The sequence below is a fragment of the Ambystoma mexicanum genome, chromosome 3q (genome assembly GCF_040938575.1).
Source record: "Ambystoma mexicanum isolate Mex_15411 chromosome 3q, UKY_AmexF1_1, whole genome shotgun sequence".
Taxonomy (NCBI): Eukaryota; Metazoa; Chordata; class Amphibia; order Caudata; family Ambystomatidae; genus Ambystoma; species Ambystoma mexicanum.
This window is the reverse complement of record NC_090926.1, coordinates 1,105,537,617-1,105,561,922: the sequence shown is the minus strand read 5'-3', so window position 1 is coordinate 1,105,561,922 and position 24,306 is coordinate 1,105,537,617. Positions and strand designations below refer to the sequence as shown.

Genomic DNA, 24,306 nt, shown 5'->3' with positions numbered 1-24,306 from the left:
TGAAATTCGTTCATATTTAATTAAGATCAAAATTAAAAATAATTGACGACCCAGGTGGGACTTGAACCCACAATCCCCAGCTTCGGAGGGTGATGCCTTATCCATTAGGCCACAGGGCCACTTGATGGAAAAGCACTGATCTGACCATAATAGACCAGCTGAACACCAATTCACACACAGAATAAACACCCCATGGCAAAAACAACAAGAACATGAAAAAAACACAGTCAACATGTAAAGCAAGTCTGTGAGTTTGGAAAACACACCTTGCATATGATGGTCCAGTGAGCGAAGGTAAAGAAAGGAACAACTCCTGCAACACAAACCCTTCCGCAATTCATATTGAACACTTTTGATTGAAGAGAGTATACAGTGCGGTGGTTGCTACTCCTCGCCATCCTTATTTATAGTATTTTGATTTATATGCACTGAAATAGCTTTTAGTTCGGCTTCTGATGTTTTGTCTTCTAAAAAATGTGTATATACTGGTACTTTCTACAGATGGAAATGAAGATGAACTCAAAATAGGGACAAATAGTCCTGACATGCACCAATCCTTAGCAACTGCTTTGGATTGGCCAAATGCGTAAATTCGATGCACTGTGTGTTATATTCTTGGCATTCGCACTTTACAAAATTTAAGAATTGCTGTAAGATTTTTCCATTATGGACACTATTCTAGAGTTCCAGCATTTTTCTTACTCTGTCTCAAAAATTGATGATTTCTACAAACTAGATTTCTTGCCTGGCATATTTTCATTTCACCTGACATCTCTGACTTCCTATCTGTGGTGATCACTGTCTCACGGCCACCCACTTGGTAAAGATAATAACTAGGAGGTCATTGACTTAGTGATAATGTATTCATTGTCTCTAATGATGACTTCTATGATGCCCTCACACTGCAATGCCCTCTTCTAGGTTGGAACATCCTTGCTAATTTGCGTGACTTTTCAAGTAATCCTTCACCTGTTGAAGCCAGATATTTTCCGAAACATGTGTCACAGAGTCTCATGGGCATGACACTTGACACAATATCCATCTTGAGCACCAGATTTTTTGTGATTTTCATGTCTTACCTATTCATTTGTTTGACATAGTTTCAGATCCTCTTATTAATCACTCACTGCAAGTTTTGAATGGTGCATTTTTTGCGGACTTTTCTAAATAAAATGCATTACATTTGAATTCATCACTTTTCTTCCTGTTTTATCATGTTTATGTATTCCTGGTACACTGGTGTCGATTGGTCACTAAAAAGAGCACAACAGGATTCTATTCTACAGTACGGACCGTTGTCTTTCTCAATTGCTCCGATTCCATAATGGCAACAGTGCCGAGCAACAAGTGTACTTAACTGTGCAATCAATTCAAGAAAGTAGTTTCAACTCAGTGTCCACTTTCTGCAGAGACCCTGGCAATAGGGCTATTTCGGGTGCTCTTACAGCAGGCTTCATTCTCATAAGACTATATTTTCTACTGCTAGTATTCTTGCAGAGGAAGGTGCTGTTCAGTAACATGTGAGTGCAGTGCAGCTCTATAAAAGGATGATCTACAATCCAGGGACACTACCCAACCAAGAGGACTTCCTGTAACATTCCACGACAGAGACAATCCCTTAAGAGAAACTTTTTCACTGCAGAGATTCTCACTGAGGAAAATGATTCTCAGTGCCATGTCACTGCAAGGAGGCTAGCTTAGGAGGATTCTCTTCACAGTTGAGATGGCACCTGAGGAAGACACTTTTCAGCAATTGGTGGCTACAGGGGAGCTCACTTAAGAGTAACATCTTAAATGCTGGGGCCCTCATAAGGAATTGAATGAGCAGTATATATTTCTCTGCTGCTATACTCCCTGAGAAGCAAAATATTAAGTGATATGTCACAGTTGCAAGGCGGCTCTATGAAGACAGGACAAGATTCACGTGTCTTTACTGCATAGTGTTGCGGTAATACATCAGTATTGACAAGGTGAATGAAATGAGTGTGATGATTTTCATTGATGAGACCTTTTAATCATCTTTATGTTAATATATGTTGAAATTCGTTCATATTTAATTAAGATCAAAATTAAAAATAATTGACGACCCAGGTGGGACTTGAACCCACAATCCCCAGCTTCGGAGGCTGATGCCTTATCCATTAGGCCACAGGGCCACTTGATGGAAATGCACTGATCTGACCATAATAGACCAGCTGAACACCAATTCACACACAGAATAAACACCCCATGGCAAAAACAACAAAAACATGAAAAAAACACAGTCAACATGTAAAGCAAGTCTGTGAGTTTGGAAAACACACCTTGCATATGATGGTCCAGTGAGCGAAGGTAAAGAAAGGAACAACTCCTGCAACACAAACCCTTCCGCAATTCATATTGAACACTTTTGATTGAAGAGAGTATACAGTGCGGTGGTTGCTACTCCTCGCCATCCTTATTTATAGCATTTTGATTTATATGCACTGAAATAGCTTTTAGTTCGGCTTCTGATGTTTTGTCTTCTAAAAAATGTGTATATACTGGTACTTTCTACAGATGGAAATGAAGATGAACTCAAAATAGGGACAAATAGTCCTGACATGCACCAATCCTTAGCAACTGCTTTGGATTGGCCAAATGCGTAAATTCGATGCACTGTGTGTTATATTCTTGGCATTCGCACTTTACAAAATTTAAGAATTGCTGTAAGATTTTTCCATTATGGACACTATTCTAGAGTTCCAGCATTTTTCTTACTCTGTCTCAAAAATTGATGATTTCTACAAACTAGATTTCTTGCCTGGCATATTTTCATTTCACCTGACATCTCTGACTTCCTATCTGTGGTGATCACTGTCTCACGGCCACCCACTTGGTAAAGATAATAACTAGGAGGTCATTGACTTAGTGATAATGTATTCATTGTCTCTAATGATGACTTCTATGATGCCCTCACACTGCAATGCCCTCTTCTAGGTTGGAACATCCTTGCTAATTTGCTTGACTTTTCAAGTAATCCTTCACCTGTTGAAGCCAGATATTTTCCGAAACATGTGTCACAGAGTCTCATGGGCATGACACTTGACACAATATCCATCTTGAGCACCAGATTTTTTGTGATTTTCATGTCTTACCTATTCATTTCCTTTGACATAGTTTCAGATCCTCTTATTAATCACTCACTGCAAGTTTTGAATGGTGCAGGTTTTGTGGACTTTTCTAAATAAAATGCATTACATTTGAATTCATCACTTTTCTTCCGGTTTTATCATGTTTATGTATTCCTAGTACACTAGTGTCGATTGGTCACTAAAAAGATCACAACAGGATTCTATTCTACAGTACGGACCGTTGTCTTTCTCAATTGCTCCGATTCCATAATGGCAACAGTGCCGAGCAACAAGGGTACTTAACTGTGCAATCAATTCAAGAAAGTAGTTTCAACTCAGTGTCCACTTTCTGCAGAGACACTGGCAATAGGGCTAATTCGGGTGCTCTTACAGCAGGCTTCATTCTCATAAGACTATATTTTCTACTGCTAGTATTCTTGCAGAGGAAGGTGCTGTTCAGTAACATGTGAGTGCAGTGCAGCTCTATAAAAGGATGATCTACAATCCAGGGACACTACCCAACCAAGAGGACTTCCTGTAACATTCCACTACAGAGACAATCCCTTAAGAGAAACTTTTTCACTGCAGAGATTCTCACTGAGGAAAATGATTCTCAGTGACATGTCACTGCAAGGAGGCTAGCTTAGGAGGATTCTCTTCACAGTTGACATGGCACCTGAGGAAGACACTTTTCAGCAATTGGTGGCTACAGGGGAGCTCACTTAAGAGTAACATCTTAAATGCTGGGGCCCTCATAAGGAATTGAATGAGCAGTATATGTTTCTCTGCTGCTATACTCCCTGAGAAGCAAAATATTAAGTGATATGTCACAGTTGCAAGGCAGCTCTATGAAGACAGGACAAGATTCACGTGTCTTTACTGCATAGTGTCGCGGTAATACATCAGTATTGACAAGGTGAATGAAATGAGTGTGATGATTTTCATTGATGAGACCTTTTAATCATCTTTATGTTAATATATGTTGAAATTCGTTCATATTTAATTAAGATCAAAATTAAAAATAATTGACGACCCAGGTGGGACTTAAACCCACAATCCCCAGCTTCGGAGGCTGATGCCTTATCCATTAGGCCACAGGGCCACTTGATAGAAAAGCACTGATCTGACCATAATAGACCAACTGAACACCAATTCAAACACAGAATAAACACCCCATGGCAAAAACAACAAAAACATGAAAAAAAAACACAGTCAACATGTAGAGCAAGTCTGTGAGTTTGGAAAACACACCTTGCATATGAAGGTCCAGTGAGCGAAGGTAAAGAAAGGAACAACTCCTGCAACACAAACCCTTCCGCAATTCATATTGAACACTTTTGATTGAAGAGAGTATACAGTGCGGTGGTTGCTACTCCTCGCCATCCTTATTTATAGTATTTTGATTTATATGCACTGAAATAGCTTTTAGTTTGGCTTCTGATGTTTTGTCTTCTAAAAAATTTGTATGTACTGGTACTTTCTATAGATGGAAATGAAGATGAACTCAAAATAGGGACAAATAGTCCTGACATACACCAATCCTTAGCAACTGCTTTGGATTGGCCAAATGCGTAAATTCGATGCACTGTGTGTTATATTCTTGGCATTCGCACTTTACAAAATTTAAGAATTGCTGTAAGATTTTTCCATTATGGACACTATTCTAGAGTTCCAGCATTTTTCTTACTCTGTCTCAAAAATTGATGATTTCTACAAACTAGATTTCTTGCCTGGCATATTTTCATTTCACCTGACATCTCTGACTTCCTATCTGTGGTGATCACTGTCTCACGGCCACCCACTTGGTAAAGATAATAACTAGGAGGTCATTGACTTAGTGATAATGTATTCATTGTCTCTAATGATGACTTCTATGATGCCCTCACACTGCAATGCCCTCTTCTAGGTTGGAACATCCTTGCTAACTTGCTTGACTTTTCAAGTAATCCTTCACCTGTTGAAGCCAGATATTTTCCGAAACATGTGTCACAGAGTCTCATGGGCATGACACTTGACACAATATCCATCTTGAGCACCAGATTTTTTGTGATTTTCATGTCTTACCTATTCATTTCCTTTGACATAGTTTCAGATCCTCTTATTAATCACTCACTGCAAGTTTTGAATGGTGCAGGTTTTGTGGACTTTTCTAAATAAAATGCATTACATTTGAATTCATCACTTTTCTTCCTGTTTTATCATGTTTATGTATTCCTGGTACACTGGTGTCGATTGGTCACTAAAAAGAGCACAACAGGATTCTATTCTACAGTACGGACCGTTGTCTTTCTCAATCGCTCCGATTCCATAATGGCAACAGTGCCGAGCAACAAGGGTACTTAACTGTGCAATCAATTCAAGAAAGTAGTTTCAACTCAGTGTCCACTTTCTGCAGAGACACTGGCAGTAGGGCTATTTCGGGTGCTCTTACAGCGGGCTTCATTCTCATAAGACTATATTTTCTACTGCTAGTATTCTTGCAGAGGAAGGTGCTGTTCAGTAACATGTGAGTGCAGTGCAGCTCTATAAAAGGATGATCTACAAACCAGGGACACTACCCAACCAAGAGGACTTCCTGTAACATTCCACGACAGAGACAATCCCTTAAGAGAAACTTTTTCACTGCAGAGATTCTCACTGAGGAAAATGATTCTCAGTGCCATGTCACTGCAAGGAGGCTAGCTTAGGAGGATTCTCTTCACAGTTGAGATGGCACCTGAGGAAGACACTTTTCAGCAATTGGTGGCTACAGGGGAGCTCACTTAAGAGTAACATCTTAAATGCTGGGGCCCTCATAAGGAATTGAATGAGCAGTATATGTTTCTCTGCTGCTATACTCCCTGAGAAGCAAAATATTAAGTGATATGTCACAGTTGCAAGGCAGCTCTATGAAGACAGGACAAGATTCACGTGTCTTTACTGCATAGTGTCGCGGTAATACATCAGTATTGACAAGGTGAATGAAATGAGTGTGATGATTTTCATTGATGAGACCTTTTAATCATCTTTATGTTAATATATGTTGAAATTCGTTCATATTTAATTAAGATCAAAATTAAAAATAATTGACGACCCAGGTGGGACTTGAACCCACAATCCCCAGCTTCGGAGGGTGATGCCTTATCCATTAGGCCACAGGGCCACTTGATGGAAAAGCACTGATCTGACCATAATAGACCATCTGAACACCAATTCACACACAGAATAAACACCCCATGGCAAAAACAACAAGAACATGAAAAAAACACAGTCAACATGTAAAGCAAGTCTGTGAGTTTGGAAAACACACCTTGCATATGATGGTCCAGTGAGCGAAGGTAAAGAAAGGAACAACTCCTGCAACACAAACCCTTCCGCAATTCATATTGAACACTTTTGATTGAAGAGAGTATACAGTGCGGTGGTTGCTACTCCTCGCCATCCTTATTTATAGTATTTTGATTTATATGCACTGAAATAGCTTTTAGTTCGGCTTCTGATGTTTTGTCTTCTAAAAAATGTGTATATACTGGTACTTTCTACAGATGGAAATGAAGATGAACTCAAAATAGGGACAAATAGTCCTGACATGCACCAATCCTTAGCAACTGCTTTGGATTGGCCAAATGCGTAAATTCGATGCACTGTGTGTTATATTCTTGGCATTCGCACTTTACAAAATTTAAGAATTGCTGTAAGATTTTTCCATTATGGACACTATTCTAGAGTTCCAGCATTTTTCTTACTCTGTCTCAAAAATTGATGATTTCTACAAACTAGATTTCTTGCCTGGCATATTTTCATTTCACCTGACATCTCTGACTTCCTATCTGTGGTGATCACTGTCTCACGGCCACCCACTTGGTAAAGATAATAACTAGGAGGTCATTGACTTAGTGATAATGTATTCATTGTCTCTAATGATGACTTCTATGATGCCCTCACACTGCAATGCCCTCTTCTAGGTTGGAACATCCTTGCTAACTTGCTTGACTTTTCAAGTAATCCTTCACCTGTTGAAGCCAGATATTTTCCAAAACATGTGTCACAGAGTCTCATGGGCATGACACTTGACACAATATCCATCTTGAGCACCAGATTTTTTGTGATTTTCATGTCTTACCTATTCATTTCCTTTGACATAGTTTCAGATCCTCTTATTAATCACTCACTGCAAGTTTTGAATGGTGCAGGTTTTGTGGACTTTTCTAAATAAAATGCATTACATTTGAATTCATCACTTTTCTTCCGGTTTTATCATGTTTATGTATTCCTAGTACACTAGTGTCGATTGGTCACTAAAAAGAGCACAACAGGATTCTATTCTACAGTACGGACCGTTGTCTTTCTCAATTGCTCCGATTCCATAATGGCAACAGTGCCGAGCAACAAGGGTACTTAACTGTGCAATCAATTCAAGAAAGTAGTTTCAACTCAGTGTCCACTTTCTGCAGAGACACTGGCAATAGGGCTAATTCGGGTGCTCTTACAGCAGGCTTCATTCTCATAAGACTATATTTTCTAATGCTAGTATTCTTGCAGAGGAAGGTGCTGTTCAGTAACATGTGAGTGCAGTGCAGCTCTATAAAAGGATGATCTACAATCCAGGGACACTACCCAACCAAGAGGACTTCCTGTAACATTCCACGACAGAGACAATCCCTTAAGAGAAACTTTTTCACTGCAGAGATTCTCACTGAGGAAAATGATTCTCAGTGCCATGTCACTGCAAGGAGGCTAGCTTAGGAGGATTCTCTTCACAGTTGAGATGGCACCTGAGGAAGACACTTTTCAGCAATTGGTGGCTACAGGGGAGCTCACTTAAGAGTAACATCTTAAATGCTGGGGCCCTCATAAGGAATTGAATTAGCAGTATCTGTTTCTCTGCTGCTATACTCCCTGAGAAGCAAAATATTAAGTGATATGTCACAGTTGCAAGGCAGCTCTATGAAGACAGGACAAGATTCACGTGTCTTTACTGCATAGTGTCGCGGTAATACATCAGTATTGACAAGGTGAATGAAATGAGTGTGATGATTTTCATTGATGAGACCTTTTAATCATCTTTATGTTAATATATGTTGAAATTCGTTCATATTTAATTAAGATCAAAATTAAAAATAATTGACGACCCAGGTGGGACTTGAACCCACAATTCCCAGCTTCGGAGGCTGATGCCTTATCCATTAGGCCACAGGGCCACTTGATGGAAAAGCACTGATCTGACCATAATAGACCATCTGAACACCAATTCACACACAGAATAAACACCCCATGGCAAAAACAACAAAAACATGAAAAAAACACAGTCAACATGTAAAGCAAGTCTGTGAGTTTGGAAAACACACCTTGCATATGATGGTCCAGTGAGCGAAGGTAAAGAAAGGAACAACTCCTGCAACACAAACCCTTCCGCAATTCATATTGAACACTTTTGATTGAAGAGAGTATACAGTGCGGTGGTTGCTACTCCTCGCCATCCTTATTTATAGTATTTTGATTTATATGCACTGAAATAGCTTTTAGTTCGGCTTCTGATGTTTTGTCTTCTAAAAAATGTGTATATACTGGTACTTTCTACAGATGGAAATGAAGATGAACTGAAAATAGGGACAAATAGTCCTGACATGCACCAATCCTTAGCAACTGCTTTGGATTGGTCAAATGCGTAAATTCGATGCCCTGTGTGTTATATTCTTGGCATTCGCACTTTACAAAATTTAAGAATTGCTGTAAGATTTTTCCATTATGGACACTATTCTAGAGTTCCAGCATTTTTCTTACTCTGTCTCAAAAATTGATGATTTCTACAAACTAGATTTCTTGCCTGGCATATTTTCATTTCACCTGACATCTCTGACTTCCTATCTGTGGTGATCACTGTCTCACGGCCACCCACTTGGTAAAGATAATAACTAGGAGGTCATTGACTTAGTGATAATGTATTCATTGTCTCTAATGATGACTTCTATGATGCCCTCACACTGCAATGCCCTCTTCTAGGTTGGAACATCCTTGCTAATTTGCTTGACTTTTCAAGTAATCCTTCACCTGTTGAAGCCAGATATTGTCCGAAACATGTGTCACAGAGTCTCATGGGCATGACACTTGACACAATATCCATCTTGAGCACCAGATTTTTTGTGATTTTCATGTCTTACCTATTCATTTCCTTTGACATAGTTTCAGATCCTCTTATTAATCACTCACTGCAAGTTTTGAATGGTGCATTTTTTGTGGACTTTTCTAAATAAAATGCATTACATTTGAATTCATCACTTTTCTTCCTGTTTTATCATGTTTATGTATTCCTGGTACACTGGTGTCGATTGGTCACTAAAAAGAGCACAACAGGATTCTATTCTACAGTACGGACCGTTGTCTTTCTCAATTGCTCCGATTCCATAATGGCAACAGTGCCGAGCAACAAGTGTACTTAACTGTGCAATCAATTCAAGAAAGTAGTTTCAACTCAGTGTCCACTTTCTGCAGAGACACTGGCAGTAGGGCTATTTCGGGTGCTCTTACAGCGGGCTTCATTCTCATAAGACTATATTTTCTACTGCTAGTATTCTTGCAGAGGAAGGTGCTGTTCAGTAACATGTGAGTGCAGTGCAGCTCTATAAAAGGATGATCTACAATCCAGGGACACTACCCAACCAAGAGGACTTCCTGTAACATTCCACGACAGAGACAATCCCTTAAGAGAAACTTTTTCACTGCAGAGATTCTCACTGAGGAAAATGATTCTCAGTGCCATGTCACTGCAAGGAGGCTAGCTTAGGAGGATTCTCTTCACAGTTGAGATGGCACCTGAGGAAGACACTTTTCAGCAATTGGTGGCTACAGGGGAGCTCACTTAAGAGTAACATCTTAAATGCTGGGGCCCTCATAAGGAATTGAATGAGCAGTATATGTTTCTCTGCTGCTATACTCCCTGAGAAGCAAAATATTAAGTGATATGTCACAGTTGCAAGGCAGCTCTATGAAGACAGGACAAGATTCACGTGTCTTTACTGCATAGTGTCGCGGTAATACATCAGTATTGACAAGGTGTATGAAATGAGTGTGATGATTTTCATTGATTAGACCTTTTAATCATCTTTATGTTAATATATGTTGAAATTCGTTCATATTTAATTAAGATCAAAATTAAAAATAATTGACGACCCAGGTGGGACTTGAACCCACAATCCCCAGCTTTGGAGGCTGATGCCTTATCCATTAGGCCACAGGGCCACTTGATGGAAAAGCACTGATCTGACCATAATAGACCATCTGAACACCAATTCACACACAGAATAAACACCCCATGGCAAAAACAACAAAAACATGAAAAAAACACAGTCAACATGTAAAGCAAGTCTGTGAGTTTGGAAAACACACCTTGCATATGATGGTCCAGTGAGCGAAGGTAAAGAAAGGAACAACTCCTGCAACACAAACCCTTCCGCAATTCATATTGAACACTTTTGATTGAAGAGAGTATACAGTGCGGTGGTTGCTACTCCTCGCCATCCTTATTTATAGTATTTTGATTTATATGCACTGAAATAGCTTTTAGTTCGGCTTCTGATGTTTTGTCTTCTAAAAAATGTGTATATACTGGTACTTTCTACAGATGGAAATGAAGATGAACTCAAAATAGGGACAAATAGTCCTGACATGCACCAATCCTTAGCAACTGCTTTGGATTGGCCAAATGCGTAAATTCGATGCACTGTGTGTTATATTCTTGGCATTCGCACTTTACAAAATTTAAGAATTGCTGTAAGATTTTTCCATTATGGACACTATTCTAGAGTTCCAGCATTTTTCTTACTCTGTCTCAAAAATTGATGATTTCTACAAACTAGATTTCTTGCCTGGCATATTTTCATTTCACCTGACATCTCTGACTTCCTATCTGTGGTGATCACTGTCTCACGGCCACCCACTTGGTAAAGATAATAACTAGGAGGTCATTGACTTAGTGATAATGTATTCATTGTCTCTAATGATGACTTCTATGATGCCCTCACACTGCAATGCCCTCTTCTAGGTTGGAACATCCTTGCTAATTTGCTTGACTTTTCAAGTAATCCTTCACCTGTTGAAGCCAGATATTTTCCGAAACATGTGTCACAGAGTCTCATGGGCATGACACTTGACACAATATCCATCTTGAGCACCAGATTTTTTGTGATTTTCATGTCTTACCTATTCATTTCCTTTGACATAGTTTCAGATCCTCTTATTAATCACTCACTGCAAGTTTTGAATGGTGCAGGTTTTGTGGACTTTTCTAAATAAAATGCATTACATTTGAATTCATCACTTTTCTTCCGGTTTTATCATGTTTATGTATTCCTAGTACACTAGTGTCGATTGGTCACTAAAAAGATCACAACAGGATTCTATTCTACAGTACGGACCGTTGTCTTTCTCAATTGCTCCGATTCCATAATGGCAACAGTGCCGAGCAACAAGGGTACTTAACTGTGCAATCAATTCAAGAAAGTAGTTTCAACTCAGTGTCCACTTTCTGCAGAGACACTGGCAATAGGGCTAATTCGGGTGCTCTTACAGCAGGCTTCATTCTCATAAGACTATATTTTCTACTGCTAGTATTCTTGCAGAGGAAGGTGCTGTTCAGTAACATGTGAGTGCAGTGCAGCTCTATAAAAGGATGATCTACAATCCAGGGACACTACCCAACCAAGAGGACTTCCTGTAACATTCCACTACAGAGACAATCCCTTAAGAGAAACTTTTTCACTGCAGAGATTCTCACTGAGGAAAATGATTCTCAGTGACATGTCACTGCAAGGAGGCTAGCTTAGGAGGATTCTCTTCACAGTTGACATGGCACCTGAGGAAGACACTTTTCAGCAATTGGTGGCTACAGGGGAGCTCACTTAAGAGTAACATCTTAAATGCTGGGGCCCTCATAAGGAATTGAATGAGCAGTATATGTTTCTCTGCTGCTATACTCCCTGAGAAGCAAAATATTAAGTGATATGTCACAGTTGCAAGGCAGCTCTATGAAGACAGGACAAGATTCACGTGTCTTTACTGCATAGTGTCGCGGTAATACATCAGTATTGACAAGGTGAATGAAATGAGTGTGATGATTTTCATTGATGAGACCTTTTAATCATCTTTATGTTAATATATGTTGAAATTCGTTCATATTTAATTAAGATCAAAATTAAAAATAATTGACGACCCAGGTGGGACTTAAACCCACAATCCCCAGCTTCGGAGGCTGATGCCTTATCCATTAGGCCACAGGGCCACTTGATAGAAAAGCACTGATCTGACCATAATAGACCAACTGAACACCAATTCAAACACAGAATAAACACCCCATGGCAAAAACAACAAAAACATGAAAAAAAAACACAGTCAACATGTAGAGCAAGTCTGTGAGTTTGGAAAACACACCTTGCATATGAAGGTCCAGTGAGCGAAGGTAAAGAAAGGAACAACTCCTGCAACACAAACCCTTCCGCAATTCATATTGAACACTTTTGATTGAAGAGAGTATACAGTGCGGTGGTTGCTACTCCTCGCCATCCTTATTTATAGTATTTTGATTTATATGCACTGAAATAGCTTTTAGTTTGGCTTCTGATGTTTTGTCTTCTAAAAAATTTGTATGTACTGGTACTTTCTATAGATGGAAATGAAGATGAACTCAAAATAGGGACAAATAGTCCTGACATACACCAATCCTTAGCAACTGCTTTGGATTGGCCAAATGCGTAAATTCGATGCACTGTGTGTTATATTCTTGGCATTCGCACTTTACAAAATTTAAGAATTGCTGTAAGATTTTTCCATTATGGACACTATTCTAGAGTTCCAGCATTTTTCTTACTCTGTCTCAAAAATTGATGATTTCTACAAACTAGATTTCTTGCCTGGCATATTTTCATTTCACCTGACATCTCTGACTTCCTATCTGTGGTGATCACTGTCTCACGGCCACCCACTTGGTAAAGATAATAACTAGGAGGTCATTGACTTAGTGATAATGTATTCATTGTCTCTAATGATGACTTCTATGATGCCCTCACACTGCAATGCCCTCTTCTAGGTTGGAACATCCTTGCTAACTTGCTTGACTTTTCAAGTAATCCTTCACCTGTTGAAGCCAGATATTTTCCGAAACATGTGTCACAGAGTCTCATGGGCATGACACTTGACACAATATCCATCTTGAGCACCAGATTTTTTGTGATTTTCATGTCTTACCTATTCATTTCCTTTGACATAGTTTCAGATCCTCTTATTAATCACTCACTGCAAGTTTTGAATGGTGCAGGTTTTGTGGACTTTTCTAAATAAAATGCATTACATTTGAATTCATCACTTTTCTTCCTGTTTTATCATGTTTATGTATTCCTGGTACACTGGTGTCGATTGGTCACTAAAAAGAGCACAACAGGATTCTATTCTACAGTACGGACCGTTGTCTTTCTCAATCGCTCCGATTCCATAATGGCAACAGTGCCGAGCAACAAGGGTACTTAACTGTGCAATCAATTCAAGAAAGTAGTTTCAACTCAGTGTCCACTTTCTGCAGAGACACTGGCAGTAGGGCTATTTCGGGTGCTCTTACAGCGGGCTTCATTCTCATAAGACTATATTTTCTACTGCTAGTATTCTTGCAGAGGAAGGTGCTGTTCAGTAACATGTGAGTGCAGTGCAGCTCTATAAAAGGATGATCTACAAACCAGGGACACTACCCAACCAAGAGGACTTCCTGTAACATTCCACGACAGAGACAATCCCTTAAGAGAAACTTTTTCACTGCAGAGATTCTCACTGAGGAAAATGATTCTCAGTGCCATGTCACTGCAAGGAGGCTAGCTTAGGAGGATTCTCTTCACAGTTGAGATGGCACCTGAGGAAGACACTTTTCAGCAATTGGTGGCTACAGGGGAGCTCACTTAAGAGTAACATCTTAAATGCTGGGGCCCTCATAAGGAATTGAATGAGCAGTATATGTTTCTCTGCTGCTATACTCCCTGAGAAGCAAAATATTAAGTGATATGTCACAGTTGCAAGGCAGCTCTATGAAGACAGGACAAGATTCACGTGTCTTTACTGCATAGTGTCGCGGTAATACATCAGTATTGACAAGGTGAATGAAATGAGTGTGATGATTTTCATTGATGAGACCTTTTAATCATCTTTATGTTAATATATGTTGAAATTCGTTCATATTTAATTAAGATCAAAATTAAAAATAATTGACGACCCAGGTGGGACTTGAACCCACAATCCCCAGCTTCGGAGGGTGATGCCTTATCCATTAGGCCACAGGGCCACTTGATGGAAAAGCACTGATCTGACCATAATAGACCATCTGAACACCAATTCACACACAGAATAAACACCCCAAGAACATGAAAAAAACACAGTCAACATGTAAAGCAAGTCTGTGAGTTTGGAAAACACACCTTGCATATGATGGTCCAGTGAGCGAAGGTAAAGAAAGGAACAACTCCTGCAACACAAACCCTTCCGCAATTCATATTGAACACTTTTGATTGAAGAGAGTATACAGTGCGGTGGTTGCTACTCCTCGCCATCCTTATTTATAGTATTTTGATTTATATGCACTGAAATAGCTTTTAGTTCGGCTTCTGATGTTTTGTCTTCTAAAAAATGTGTATATACTGGTACTTTCTACAGATGGAAATGAAGATGAACTCAAAATAGGGACAAATAGTCCTGACATGCACCAATCCTTAGCAACTGCTTTGGATTGGCCAAATGCGTAAATTCGATGCACTGTGTGTTATATTCTTGGCATTCGCACTTTACAAAATTTAAGAATTGCTGTAAGATTTTTCCATTATGGACACTATTCTAGAGTTCCAGCATTTTTCTTACTCTGTCTCAAAAATTGATGATTTCTACAAACTAGATTTCTTGCCTGGCATAGTTTCATTTCACCTGACATCTCTGACTTCCTATCTGTGGTGATCACTGTCTCACGGCCACCCACTTGGTAAAGATAATAACTAGGAGGTCATTGACTTAGTGATAATGTATTCATTGTCTCTAATGATGACTTCTATGATGCCCTCACACTGCAATGCCCTCTTCTAGGTTGGAACATCCTTGCTAATTTGCTTGACTTTTCAAGTAATCCTTCACCTGTTGAAGCCAGATATTGTCCGAAACATGTGTCACAGAGTCTCATGGGCATGACACTTGACACAATATCCATCTTGAGCACCAGATTTTTTGTGATTTTCATGTCTTACCTATTCATTTCCTTTGACATAGTTTCAGATCCTCTTATTAATCACTCACTGCAAGTTTTGAATGGTGCATTTTTTGTGGACTTTTCTAAATAAAATGCATTACATTTGAATTCATCACTTTTCTTCCTGTTTTATCATGTTTATGTATTCCTGGTACACTGGTGTCGATTGGTCACTAAAAAGAGCACAACAGGATTCTATTCTACAGTACGGACCGTTGTCTTTCTCAATTGCTCCGATTCCATAATGGCAACAGTGCCGAGCAACAAGTGTACTTAACTGTGCAATCAATTCAAGAAAGTAGTTTCAACTCAGTGTCCACTTTCTGCAGAGACACTGGCAGTAGGGCTATTTCGGGTGCTCTTACAGCGGGCTTCATTCTCATAAGACTATATTTTCTACTGCTAGTATTCTTGCAGAGGAAGGTGCTGTTCAGTAACATGTGAGTGCAGTGCAGCTCTATAAAAGGATGATCTACAATCCAGGGACACTACCCAACCAAGAGGACTTCCTGTAACATTCCACGACAGAGACAATCCCTTAAGAGAAACTTTTTCACTGCAGAGATTCTCACTGAGGAAAATGATTCTCAGTGCCATGTCACTGCAAGGAGGCTAGCTTAGGAGGATTCTCTTCACAGTTGAGATGGCACCTGAGGAAGACACTTTTCAGCAATTGGTGGCTACAGGGGAGCTCACTTAAGAGTAACATCTTAAATGCTGGGGCCCTCATAAGGAATTGAATGAGCAGTATATGTTTCTCTGCTGCTATACTCCCTGAGAAGCAAAATATTAAGTGATATGTCACAGTTGCAAGGCAGCTCTATGAAGACAGGACAAGATTCACGTGTCTTTACTGCATAGTGTCGCGGTAATACATCAGTATTGACAAGGTGTATGAAATGAGTGTGATGATTTTCATTGATTAGACCTTTTAATCATCTTTATGTTAATATATGTTGAAATTCGTTCATATTTAATTAAGATCAAAATTAAAAATAATTGACGACCCAGGTGGGACTTGAACCCACAATCCCCAGCTTTGGAGGCTGATGCCTTATCCATTAGGCCACAGGGCCACTTGATGGAAAAGCACTGATCTGACCATAATAGACCATCTGAACACCAATTCACACACAGAATAAACACCCCATGGCAAAAACAACAAAAACATGAAAAAAACACAGTCAACATGTAAAGCAAGTCTGTGAGTTTGGAAAACACACCTTGCATATGATGGTCCAGTGAGCGAAGGTAAAGAAAGGAACAACTCCTGCAACACAAACCCTTCCGCAATTCATATTGAACACTTTTGATTGAAGAGAGTATACAGTGCGGTGGTTGCTACTCCTCGCCATCCTTATTTATAGTATTTTGATTTATATGCACTGAAATAGCTTTTAGTTCGGCTTCTGATGTTTTGTCTTCTAAAAAATGTGTATATACTGGTACTTTCTACAGATGGAAATGAAGATGAACTCAAAATAGGGACAAATAGTCCTGACATGCACCAATCCTTAGCAACTGCTTTGGATTGGCCAAATGCGTAAATTCGATGCACTGTGTGTTATATTCTTGGCATTCGCACTTTACAAAATTTAAGAATTGCTGTAAGATTTTTCCATTATGGACACTATTCTAGAGTTCCAGCATTTTTCTTACTCTGTCTCAAAAATTGATGATTTCTACAAACTAGATTTCTTGCCTGGCATATTTTCATTTCACCTGACATCTCTGACTTCCTATCTGTGGTGATCACTGTCTCACGGCCACCCACTTGGTAAAGATAATAACTAGGAGGTCATTGACTTAGTGATAATGTATTCATTGTCTCTAATGATGACTTCTATGATGCCCTCACACTGCAATGCCCTCTTCTAGGTTGGAACATCCTTGCTAATTTGCTTGACTTTTCAAGTAATCCTTCACCTGTTGAAGCCAGATATTTTCCGAAACATGTGTCACAGAGTCTCATGGGCATGACACTTGACACAATATCCATCTTGAGCACCAGATTTTTTGTGATTTTCATGTCTTACCTATTCATTTCCTTTGACATAGTTTCAGATCCTCTTATTAATCACTCACTGCAAGTTTTGAATGGTGCAGGTTTTGTGGACTTTTCTAAATAAAATGCATTACATTTGAATTCATCACTTTTCTTCCGGTTTTATCATGTTTATGTATTCCTAGTACACTAGTGTCGATTGGTCACTAAAAAGATCACAACAGGATTCTATTCTACAGTACGGACCGTTGTCTTTCTCAATTGCTCCGATTCCATAATGGCAACAGTGCCGAGCAACAAGGGTACTTAACTGTGCAATCAATTCAAGAAAGTAGTTTCAACTCAGTGTCCACTTTCTGCAGAGACACTGGCAATAGGGCTAATTCGGGTGCTCTTACAGCAGGCTTCATTCTCATAAGACTATATTTTCTACTGCTAGTATTCTTGCAGAGGAAGGTGCTGTTCAGTAACATGTGAGTGCAGTGCAGCTCTATAAAAGGATGATCTACAATCCAGGGACACTACCCAACCAAGAGGACTTCCTGTAACATTCCACTACAGAGACAATCCCTTAAGAGAAACTTTTTCACTGCAGAGATTCTCACTGAGGAAAATGATTCTCAGTGACATGTCACTGCAAGGAGGCTAGCTTAGGAGGATTCTCTTCACAGTTGACATGGCACCTGAGGAAGACACTTTTCAGCAATTGGTGGCTACAGGGGAGCTCACTTAAGAGTAACATCTTAAATGCTGGGGCCCTCATAAGGAATTGAATGAGCAGTATATGTTTCTCTGCTGCTATACTCCCTGAGAAGCAAAATATTAAGTGATATGTCACAGTTGCAAGGCAGCTCTATGAAGACAGGACAAGATTCACGTGTCTTTACTGCATAGTGTCGCGGTAATACATCAGTATTGACAAGGTGAATGAAATGAGTGTGATGATTTTCATTGATGAGACCTTTTAATCATCTTTATGTTAATATATGTTGAAATTCGTTCATATTTAATTAAGATCAAAATTAAAAATAATTGACGACCCAGGTGGGACTTAAACCCACAATCCCCAGCTTCGGAGGCTGATGCCTTATCCATTAGGCCACAGGGCCACTTGATAGAAAAGCACTGATCTGACCATAATAGACCAACTGAACACCAATTCAAACACAGAATAAACACCCCATGGCAAAAACAACAAAAACATGAAAAAAAAACACAGTCAACATGTAGAGCAAGTCTGTGAGTTTGGAAAACACACCTTGCATATGAAGGTCCAGTGAGCGAAGGTAAAGAAAGGAACAACTCCTGCAACACAAACCCTTCCGCAATTCATATTGAACACTTTTGATTGAAGAGAGTATACAGTGCGGTGGTTGCTACTCCTCGCCATCCTTATTTATAGTATTTTGATTTATATGCACTGAAATAGCTTTTAGTTTGGCTTCTGATGTTTTGTCTTCTAAAAAATTTGTATGTACTGGTACTTTCTATAGATGGAAATGAAGATGAACTCAAAATAGGGACAAATAGTCCTGACATACACCAATCCTTAGCAACTGCTTTGGATTGGCCAAATGCGTAAATTCGATGCACTGTGTGTTATATTCTTGGCATTCGCACTTTACAAAATTTAAGAATTGCTGTAAGATTTTTCCATTATGGACACTATTCTAGAGTTCCAGCATTTTTCTTACTCTGTCTCAAAAATTGATGATTTCTACAAACTAGATTTCTTGCCTGGCATATTTTCATTTCACCTGACATCTCTGACTTCCTATCTGTGGTGATCACTGTCTCACGGCCACCCACTTGGTAAAGATAATAACTAGGAGGTCATTGACTTAGTGATAATGTATTCATTGTCTCTAATGATGACTTCTATGATGCCCTCACACTGCAATGCCCTCTTCTAGGTTGGAACATCCTTGCTAACTTGCTTGACTTTTCAAGTAATCCTTCACCTGTTGAAGCCAGATATTTTCCGAAACATGTGTCACAGAGTCTCATGGGCATGACACTTGACACAATATCCATCTTGAGCACCAGATTTTTTGTGATTTTCATGTCTTACCTATTCATTTCCTTTGACATAGTTTCAGATCCTCTTATTAATCACTCACTGCAAGTTTTGAATGGTGCAGGTTTTGTGGACTTTTCTAAATAAAATGCATTACATTTGAATTCATCACTTTTCTTCCTGTTTTATCATGTTTATGTATTCCTGGTACACTGGTGTCGATTGGTCACTAAAAAGAGCACAACAGGATTCTATTCTACAGTACGGACCGTTGTCTTTCTCAATCGCTCCGATTCCATAATGGCAACAGTGCCGAGCAACAAGGGTACTTAACTGTGCAATCAATTCAAGAAAGTAGTTTCAACTCAGTGTCCACTTTCTGCAGAGACACTGGCAGTAGGGCTATTTCGGGTGCTCTTACAGCGGGCTTCATTCTCATAAGACTATATTTTCTACTGCTAGTATTCTTGCAGAGGAAGGTGCTGTTCAGTAACATGTGAGTGCAGTGCAGCTCTATAAAAGGATGATCTACAAACCAGGGACACTACCCAACCAAGAGGACTTCCTGTAACATTCCACGACAGAGACAATCCCTTAAGAGAAACTTTTTCACTGCAGAGATTCTCACTGAGGAAAATGATTCTCAGTGCCATGTCACTGCAAGGAGGCTAGCTTAGGAGGATTCTCTTCACAGTTGAGATGGCACCTGAGGAAGACACTTTTCAGCAATTGGTGGCTACAGGGGAGCTCACTTAAGAGTAACATCTTAAATGCTGGGGCCCTCATAAGGAATTGAATGAGCAGTATATGTTTCTCTGCTGCTATACTCCCTGAGAAGCAAAATATTAAGTGATATGTCACAGTTGCAAGGCAGCTCTATGAAGACAGGACAAGATTCACGTGTCTTTACTGCATAGTGTCGCGGTAATACATCAGTATTGACAAGGTGAATGAAATGAGTGTGATGATTTTCATTGATGAGACCTTTTAATCATCTTTATGTTAATATATGTTGAAATTCGTTCATATTTAATTAAGATCAAAATTAAAAATAATTGACGACCCAGGTGGGACTTGAACCCACAATCCCCAGCTTCGGAGGGTGATGCCTTATCCATTAGGCCACAGGGCCACTTGATGGAAAAGCACTGATCTGACCATAATAGACCATCTGAACACCAATTCACACACAGAATAAACACCCCATGGCAAAAACAACAAGAACATGAAAAAAACACAGTCAACATGTAAAGCAAGTCTGTGAGTTTGGAAAACACACCTTGCATATGATGGTCCAGTGAGCGAAGGTAAAGAAAGGAACAACTCCTGCAACACAAACCCTTCCGCAATTCATATTGAACACTTTTGATTGAAGAGAGTATACAGTGCGGTGGTTGCTACTCCTCGCCATCCTTATTTATAGTATTTTGATTTATATGCACTGAAATAGCTTTTAGTTCGGCTTCTGATGTTTTGTCTTCTAAAAAATGTGTATATACTGGTACTTTCTACAGATGGAAATGAAGATGAACTCAAAATAGGGACAAATAGTCCTGACATGCACCAATCCTTAGCAACTGCTTTGGATTGGCCAAATGCGTAAATTCGATGCACTGTGTGTTATATTCTTGGCATTCGCACTTTACAAAATTTAAGAATTGCTGTAAGATTTTTCCATTATGGACACTATTCTAGAGTTCCAGCATTTTTCTTACTCTGTCTCAAAAATTGATGATTTCTACAAACTAGATTTCTTGCCTGGCATAGTTTCATTTCACCTGACATCTCTGACTTCCTATCTGTGGTGATCACTGTCTCACGGCCACCCACTTGGTAAAGATAATAACTAGGAGGTCATTGACTTAGTGATAATGTATTCATTGTCTCTAATGATGACTTCTATGATGCCCTCACACTGCAATGCCCTCTTCTAGGTTGGAACATCCTTGCTAACTTGCTTGACTTTTCAAGTAATCCTTCACCTGTTGAAGCCAGATATTTTCCAAAACATGTGTCACAGAGTCTCATGGGCATGACACTTGACACAATATCCATCTTGAGCACCAGATTTTTTGTGATTTTCATGTCTTACCTATTCATTTCCTTTGACATAGTTTCAGATCCTCTTATTAATCACTCACTGCAAGTTTTGAATGGTGCAGGTTTTGTGGACTTTTCTAAATAAAATGCATTACATTTGAATTCATCACTTTTCTTCCGGTTTTATCATGTTTATGTATTCCTAGTACACTAGTGTCGATTGGTCACTAAAAAGAGCACAACAGGATTCTATTCTACAGTACGGACCGTTGTCTTTCTCAATTGCTCCGATTCCATAATGGCAACAGTGCCGAGCAACAAGGGTACTTAACTGTGCAATCAATTCAAGAAAGTAGTTTCAACTCAGTGTCCACTTTCTGCAGAGACACTGGCAATAGGGCTAATTCGGGTGCTCTTACAGCAGGCTTCATTCTCATAAGACTATATTTTCTAATGCTAGTATTCTTGCAGAGGAAGGTGCTGTTCAGTAACATGTGAGTGCAGTGCAGCTCTATAAAAGGATGATCTACAATCCAGGGACACTACCCAACCAAGAGGACTTCCTGTAACATTCCACGACAGAGACAATCCCTTAAGAGAAACTTTTTCACTGCAGAGATTCTCACTGAGGAAAATGATTCTCAGTGCCATGTCACTGCAAGGAGGCTAGCTTAGGAGGATTCTCTTCACAGTTGAGATGGCACCTGAGGAAGACACTTTTCAGCAATTGGTGGCTACAGGGGAGCTCACTTAAGAGTAACATCTTAAATGCTGGGGCCCTCATAAGGAATTGAATTAGCAGTATCTGTTTCTCTGCTGCTATACTCCCTGAGAAGCAAAATATTAAGTGATATGTCACAGTTGCAAGGCAGCTCTATGAAGACAGGACAAGATTCACGTGTCTTTACTGCATAGTGTCGCGGTAATACATCAGTATTGACAAGGTGAATGAAATGAGTGTGATGATTTTCATTGATGAGACCTTTTAATCATCTTTATGTTAATATATGTTGAAATTCGTTCATATTTAATTAAGATCAAAATTAAAAATAATTGACGACCCAGGTGGGACTTGAACCCACAATTCCCAGCTTCGGAGGCTGATGCCTTATCCATTAGGCCACAGGGCCACTTGATGGAAAAGCACTGATCTGACCATAATAGACCATCTGAACACCAATTCACACACAGAATAAACACCCCATGGCAAAAACAACAAAAACATGAAAAAAACACAGTCAACATGTAAAGCAAGTCTGTGAGTTTGGAAAACACACCTTGCATATGATGGTCCAGTGAGCGAAGGTAAAGAAAGGAACAACTCCTGCAACACAAACCCTTCCGCAATTCATATTGAACACTTTTGATTGAAGAGAGTATACAGTGCGGTGGTTGCTACTCCTCGCCATCCTTATTTATAGTATTTTGATTTATATGCACTGAAATAGCTTTTAGTTCGGCTTCTGATGTTTTGTCTTCTAAAAAATGTGTATATACTGGTACTTTCTACAGATGGAAATGAAGATGAACTGAAAATAGGGACAAATAGTCCTGACATGCACCAATCCTTAGCAACTGCTTTGGATTGGTCAAATGCGTAAATTCGATGCCCTGTGTGTTATATTCTTGGCATTCGCACTTTACAAAATTTAAGAATTGCTGTAAGATTTTTCCATTATGGACACTATTCTAGAGTTCCAGCATTTTTCTTACTCTGTCTCAAAAATTGATGATTTCTACAAACTAGATTTCTTGCCTGGCATATTTTCATTTCACCTGACATCTCTGACTTCCTATCTGTGGTGATCACTGTCTCACGGCCACCCACTTGGTAAAGATAATAACTAGGAGGTCATTGACTTAGTGATAATGTATTCATTGTCTCTAATGATGACTTCTATGATGCCCTCACACTGCAATGCCCTCTTCTAGGTTGGAACATCCTTGCTAATTTGCTTGACTTTTCAAGTAATCCTTCACCTGTTGAAGCCAGATATTGTCCGAAACATGTGTCACAGAGTCTCATGGGCATGACACTTGACACAATATCCATCTTGAGCACCAGATTTTTTGTGATTTTCATGTCTTACCTATTCATTTCCTTTGACATAGTTTCAGATCCTCTTATTAATCACTCACTGCAAGTTTTGAATGGTGCATTTTTTGTGGACTTTTCTAAATAAAATGCATTACATTTGAATTCATCACTTTTCTTCCTGTTTTATCATGTTTATGTATTCCTGGTACACTGGTGTCGATTGGTCACTAAAAAGAGCACAACAGGATTCTATTCTACAGTACGGACCGTTGTCTTTCTCAATTGCTCCGATTCCATAATGGCAACAGTGCCGAGCAACAAGTGTACTTAACTGTGCAATCAATTCAAGAAAGTAGTTTCAACTCAGTGTCCACTTTCTGCAGAGACACTGGCAGTAGGGCTATTTCGGGTGCTCTTACAGCGGGCTTCATTCTCATAAGACTATATTTTCTACTGCTAGTATTCTTGCAGAGGAAGGTGCTGTTCAGTAACATGTGAGTGCAGTGCAGCTCTATAAAAGGATGATCTACAAACCAGGGACACTACCCAACCAAGAGGACTTCCTGTAACATTCCACGACAGAGACAATCCCTTAAGAGAAACTTTTTCACTGCAGAGATTCTCACTGAGGAAAATGATTCTCAGTGCCATGTCACTGCAAGGAGGCTAGCTTAGGAGGATTCTCTTCACAGTTGAGATGGCACCTGAGGAAGACACTTTTCAGCAATTGGTGGCTACAGGGGAGCTCACTTAAGAGTAACATCTTAAATGCTGGGGCCCTCATAAGGAATTGAATGAGCAGTATATGTTTCTCTGCTGCTATACTCCCTGAGAAGCAAAATATTAAGTGATATGTCACAGTTGCAAGGC

The 24,306-nt window shown here is 39.4% G+C and overlaps 12 non-coding genes across 12 annotated transcripts; all 12 read right to left on the bottom strand.

The window, feature by feature from the left end:
- Nucleotides 1–46: 46 nt before the first annotated feature.
- Nucleotides 47–119, bottom strand: TRNAR-CCG (transfer RNA arginine (anticodon CCG)). The gene has a single exon. It is a non-coding gene; the product is annotated as a tRNA-Arg (tRNA).
- Nucleotides 120–2,083: 1,964 nt separating this feature from the next.
- On the bottom strand, nucleotides 2,084–2,156 carry TRNAR-CCG (transfer RNA arginine (anticodon CCG)). The gene has a single exon. It is a non-coding gene; the product is annotated as a tRNA-Arg (tRNA).
- Nucleotides 2,157–4,121: 1,965 nt separating this feature from the next.
- On the bottom strand, nucleotides 4,122–4,194 carry TRNAR-CCG (transfer RNA arginine (anticodon CCG)). The gene has a single exon. It is a non-coding gene; the product is annotated as a tRNA-Arg (tRNA).
- Nucleotides 4,195–6,161: 1,967 nt separating this feature from the next.
- Nucleotides 6,162–6,234, bottom strand: TRNAR-CCG (transfer RNA arginine (anticodon CCG)). Its single transcript has one exon. It is a non-coding gene; the product is annotated as a tRNA-Arg (tRNA).
- A 1,965-nt stretch (nucleotides 6,235–8,199) lies between these two features.
- TRNAR-CCG (transfer RNA arginine (anticodon CCG)) lies at nucleotides 8,200–8,272 on the bottom strand. Its single transcript has one exon. It is a non-coding gene; the product is annotated as a tRNA-Arg (tRNA).
- A 1,965-nt stretch (nucleotides 8,273–10,237) lies between these two features.
- Nucleotides 10,238–10,310, bottom strand: TRNAW-CCA (transfer RNA tryptophan (anticodon CCA)). The gene has a single exon. It is a non-coding gene; the product is annotated as a tRNA-Trp (tRNA).
- A 1,965-nt stretch (nucleotides 10,311–12,275) lies between these two features.
- TRNAR-CCG (transfer RNA arginine (anticodon CCG)) lies at nucleotides 12,276–12,348 on the bottom strand. Its single transcript has one exon. It is a non-coding gene; the product is annotated as a tRNA-Arg (tRNA).
- Nucleotides 12,349–14,315: 1,967 nt separating this feature from the next.
- TRNAR-CCG (transfer RNA arginine (anticodon CCG)) lies at nucleotides 14,316–14,388 on the bottom strand. Its single transcript has one exon. It is a non-coding gene; the product is annotated as a tRNA-Arg (tRNA).
- Nucleotides 14,389–16,339: 1,951 nt separating this feature from the next.
- TRNAW-CCA (transfer RNA tryptophan (anticodon CCA)) lies at nucleotides 16,340–16,412 on the bottom strand. Its single transcript has one exon. It is a non-coding gene; the product is annotated as a tRNA-Trp (tRNA).
- A 1,965-nt stretch (nucleotides 16,413–18,377) lies between these two features.
- TRNAR-CCG (transfer RNA arginine (anticodon CCG)) lies at nucleotides 18,378–18,450 on the bottom strand. Its single transcript has one exon. It is a non-coding gene; the product is annotated as a tRNA-Arg (tRNA).
- Nucleotides 18,451–20,417: 1,967 nt separating this feature from the next.
- TRNAR-CCG (transfer RNA arginine (anticodon CCG)) lies at nucleotides 20,418–20,490 on the bottom strand. Its single transcript has one exon. It is a non-coding gene; the product is annotated as a tRNA-Arg (tRNA).
- Nucleotides 20,491–22,455: 1,965 nt separating this feature from the next.
- TRNAR-CCG (transfer RNA arginine (anticodon CCG)) lies at nucleotides 22,456–22,528 on the bottom strand. Its single transcript has one exon. It is a non-coding gene; the product is annotated as a tRNA-Arg (tRNA).
- Nucleotides 22,529–24,306: the final 1,778 nt, after the last annotated feature.